This window comes from Petaurus breviceps, unplaced genomic scaffold (genome assembly GCF_028583685.1).
Source record: "Petaurus breviceps papuanus isolate PSGF00001 unplaced genomic scaffold, PetGlider_PUasm1.0 38, whole genome shotgun sequence".
Lineage (NCBI taxonomy): Eukaryota > Metazoa > Chordata > Mammalia > Diprotodontia > Petauridae > Petaurus > Petaurus breviceps.
The window spans coordinates 10395285-10400235 of NW_027186304.1; the positions used below are offsets into that span (position 1 = coordinate 10395285).

Genomic DNA, 4951 nt, shown 5'->3' on the forward strand with positions numbered 1-4951 from the left:
TCCCTCCCCAAACTGATTATTTTTATAGACTTTTCCCCTCTCTCCCATTTTGACTTATTCCATACATCATTTACAAGTCAATTTACACCCATGAAAAGCAGAAGAATGCAGAAAGATAGGGAGGGGGGAGGGATATGAGCTCACATATGTGCATGGCCATATGAAGGCATAGTGTTGCTTAAAGGAGAAGAGGAAAGAGGACCCAATACCCACTCCTAACGCCCCCCCCCCCCCCGCAATCAAAAGGGCCCACCCCCAACCCAGGGACCTCCCCGTTGAGGTGAAAAAGAGCCAATGAAAGACCCTGGAGGGAAAATATAGAGCTCCTATGCCCAGAACTTATCCTATGCAACTTGTACTTTTTGGTTATTAGAGAGGGAAAGAAATAAAGACGCTAGAGAAAACAGAAAAAAAAAAGACCAGGGAATTCACTAAAGGAGGATAATATTGAAAATGGAGGGGGTAGAAGAAAAAGCGGTAAAGGGGGCAATGAAATGCTCCCCCTAAATTTTCCTAAACTTGAAGGAAATGGATCACCTTTAATATTAAACTGGGGGTGGGGAAGCTATCCCATGGGGTGATTCCTCTTCCCCTCACAGCCTGTACTTAGAGGGTGATATTGGGAATGTTGGAGCATGTGTACTCTTTTTTGGATGTGCTACCCCATGCACATCTGGTCCAGTCCATCATCAGAGTCTCTCATTGTCTTCCTCTTGTCATAGATGCGACAAGCTGCTGAGTCTATTTCAGATGTTTCTTGGTAGGATTTGGGATTGGCATAACCCAGGTTGGAGGAGGAGATGACACTAAAGGGGAAAAAAGCCTTACACCTGGCTCCAGTACAAATTTAGTGTTATGTGTTCCACATTCCCAATCAAGCCATTCATCATACCAAATATGTCTATGAAGCCACCAGTCATTTCCACCAATCCAAAAGGTGAGACAACCCAGCCAGCATCTCTTGACTACTGAACTGAACCCCTGGAATGCTCTCATAAGTGAGGATAAGGAAATGGCTGTAGCCAAAGCCCCCTGATAACATCCAGCTGATATGTTGCAGATGAATAGCAAAAGGATCCATGAGGAACATGGGATCCTCAGGCTTTCCATACTTTTCTAACCATAACATCCTGATATCAGGTTCCAGTTGCTCCTGCCCCAATCCAGGGCACTGAGGGATGCAAAGCACAGCTACCCATCCAGCTGGTTCAAGTCTATGCAGCACAGGCTGGCAGAGTCATGGCCCCAGCTGGGTGCTCTAATGGGTCCTGGGAGCAATGAGGCAGGTAGCTAGGCCAGAAGCTCCATCTTTCCCTGTGTCTATCCCTTCTACTCCTCCTCTTGCTGCTGCCCTTGGACAACTGATTCTTTAATATTCACTGACAGACTTTTCTCCCCCTTCCTCCACTTCCTTTAGGTCCTCTTTTTTCCCCAAATTACTGTTGATTAGCACTTTCTTCAAAGGGGGCAAGAGAAAAGAACTAGATCTTGAGTCTATCATTGTGTCACTCATTAACAGATCTTCTGTAGTGGTAGGTGGTTAGGAGATAAAAATCAATGGCTAAAGTGAAGTTTGGGATTATTATATCTGATTCTGTCTTCATGCTTGCTTCCACCTCCTTTGCTGTGAGGTAATAAAGAGCAGGATACCACTCAGATATGGCTTCTCATTTTCCTGTTCTATTAATCATAACTGATGATGAGCCGTTGGAGGTGATTTGGAAACAGGAGTCTAGGGAAGGGAGCATGAAAAGCTTAGCAAACTGAGCTGGGTGAAACTGATATTTTGTCATTTATGCATGCAGGATTTAAAGCTGTTTAACAAAAGGTACCTTTATACAACACACATATATGTTGGACTAAAGTTTATTAGGACAGAAAGATATATGGTGTATATATGACAATGTTTAATATATTTTGAAAGTTCATTATTTTTTAAGATTTCATTTTTTAAAATTTTGACTTCCCAAATCTCTTTCTTCCCACTCTAACCTACCCATTGAGAGAGCAAGTAATGTGATATCAGTTATACCTGTGAAGTCATACAAAGCATATTTTAATATTAATCATGTTGCAAAAAAAAGAAAAATTAAGTGGGGAAAAAAGCATACTTCCATCTGCTCTCAGATTTCATCATTTCTCTCTCTGAACATGGACAACATTTTTTTACCATTGATTCTTTGGAATTTTCTCAGAACATTGTATTTATCAGAGTAGCTAAGTCTTTAACAGTTGATCATTGTTGTGATACTGACAATTACTGCATGCATCATTCACCTGGTTCTTGCTACTTCACTTTCTTTTTTTAAAGTTATTTTAATATTTATGTTTTTTAAATTCTCTCCTCCTTTTCTCCCTTTCACTCATGGACATTCTGGTTATGATACCCACCATGCATGGGAAACAATGAGGAATATAGTTCCATATTACCCACATCACAAAAAGTAAGAAAAACTAAGAAAGTGACACAATTATACAACATTTGTACTGAATTCATCATTTCTCTCTCTGTAGGTGGATAACAGTTTTCATCATGAATCCTTCCAAATTGTTTTAGAACATTATATTGATCAGAGTACCTCTTTTTTTTTTTTTTTTAAGCAATCAGGGTTAAGTAACTTGCTCAAGGTTACAAGGCCAGTTATTTCTGGGTGTGGTGCTGAGTGTCTGAGCCCAGGATTCGATCTCCAGGTCGTCCCAACACTGGAGCCGGTGCTCTTACTCGCTGAGCCACTTGGCCGCCCCTAAGCAATTGGGCTTAAGTAACTTGCTCAAGGTTACATGGCTAGGTGTTTCTGGATGGGTGCTGAGTGTCCGAGCCCGGGATTCGATCTCCAGGTCGTCCCAACACTGGAGCCGGTGCTCTTACTCACTGAGCCACCTGGCCTCCCCTGAGCAACTGGGGTTAAGTAACTTGCTCAAGGTTACACGGCCAGGTGTTTCTGGGTGGGTGCTAAGTGTCTGAGCCGGGGATTCGATCTCCAGGTCTTCTCAACACTGGAGCCGGTGCTCTTACTGGCTGTGCTACCTGGCCGCCCCAGAGTGCCTCTTTTTTTTTTAAGTTTATTATCATTACAAAGTTACTTTTATTATGTATAATGATCTCCTGTTTCTGCTCATATCATTTTGCTTCAGTTCTTCTTGGTCTTTCCAGGTTGTTATAACCAACACCATCATTTCTTACACCAAAATATTATTCCACTATCATCATATCCCACAGCTTGTTCAGTCATTCCCCACTTGATGGACATTAACTCAATTTCCGTTTCTTTGCTACTACAAAAAGAGATGTTAGAAATATTTTTGTTATTAGAGCTCCTTTTGCTCTTTCTTTGATCTCGTTGGGATATAGACCTTCTAATGGTAATGCTGGATCAAAGGATATGTTCAGTTTTATACTTCTTTGGGCCCAGATCCACATTGTTCTCCAGAATGGAAGGACCAGCTTACAACCCTACCAACAGTTCATTAGTTTTCTCAAGTGCCTGCTGGCATTTGTCACTTCTGATGGGTATGACGTTGTATCTCAGGGTTTTTTTTAATTGTTTTTCTCTAATCAATAGTTTTTCCACATGACATTTGATGCTTTAAAACAATTCTTCTCAAAATGCCCCACTCAGATCCCTTTAGCATTTATCATATTTTTGTAAATATTTTGTCATTTTCCAATGTATTCGAGAAATTAATGGGGTGCTTAGGTGATGTGGTGAATAGAGCACCAGCCCTGGAGTCAGGAGGACCTCAGTTCAAATCCAGCCTCAGACACTTAAAACAAAAATTAGCCATGTGACTCTGGGTAATTCATTAACCCCAATTGCCCTACCTGCCACCCTCAAAAAAAGAGAAATTATTAGCAAATTTATTAGCAAACTATCTGTAAAAATTTCATATAGTCTCATTGTAGATAGGACCTTTTTAGCCAGAATATACTTTCTCTGATTATCTCTTTTACTTAGGTATTGTTCTGCTTCTGCTTTGTCTGAGATCATGATTTTTACTCTGTCTTTTTTTTTTACTTTAGTTGAAGCATAATAGTTTCTGTTCCAGTCATTTATTTTAATTGTGGGTGTTTTTTTTCTATTTCAATTATGACTTTTGTAGAACAACTAATTGTTGGCTCCCAGTTTTTTATACATTCTTCTATATACTTTTGTTTTATGGGTGAGTCCACCTCACTCATGCTCACAGTTATGATTACTAAAGCTCCATACTTTTTTCTTCTTTTTTCTTATTTTTCCTTCTCTCCCTATGCTTACCCTATTCTTCCTCAAAAGTCTGTTTGGCTTCTGACCACTGTCTCCCTTAAACTGTCCTCTCCTTTATCACCACTTCTTGTTTCTCTTACTTCCTTTCCCTTCAACTTCCTCTTTGTGTAAAAATAGATCTGTATATCCAAATGAGGAGTGTGTATAAAGATTCTTCCCCCTTAGAACCAATTCTGATGAGAGATAAGTTCAATCCTTCCCCACCACCCCCACATTTCCCCCTCTACTGTAGAAGTCCTTCCTTCTTTTTCTTCAGTAATTTTTGTTCTCTTTTAGCAAGTTGTTGATTCATTTTTCATGATTGTCTTGCATCACTCTCCTTTCTCTTCCGAATTTTTCTTCTACTTCTCTTACTTGATTTTCAAAATCTGTTTAAAGCTACTCCATTTCCTACAAGCAATTCATATTATTCTTGGACACTTTTGATGCAGAAATTTTGACTTTGTTGTCTTCTTCTGGTTGTACGATCTGTTCTTTGTCACCAAAGAAAAATTCTATACTCTGATTTATTTTACTCTACTTGCTCATTTTCACAGCCAATTATTTGACTTTTGAGCTCCTTGCCAAAGTAGGACTCTACTTCCAGAGTGGAGAGGGCTTTGTCTTAAATTTCTTGGGCTTGTGCTGCTATTGTCAGTTACTTCTAGGCATCTGTGAATTTTCAGTTCTTCTAAGGTGATATGATC

General features: G+C 39.8%; 1 pseudogene; it reads right to left on the minus strand.

Moving 5' to 3' along the window:
- Positions 1–565: 565 nt before the first annotated feature.
- On the minus strand, positions 566–1129 carry LOC138169911 (myeloid leukemia factor 2 pseudogene; annotated as a pseudogene).
- Between the last annotated feature and the right edge of the window lie 3822 nt (positions 1130–4951).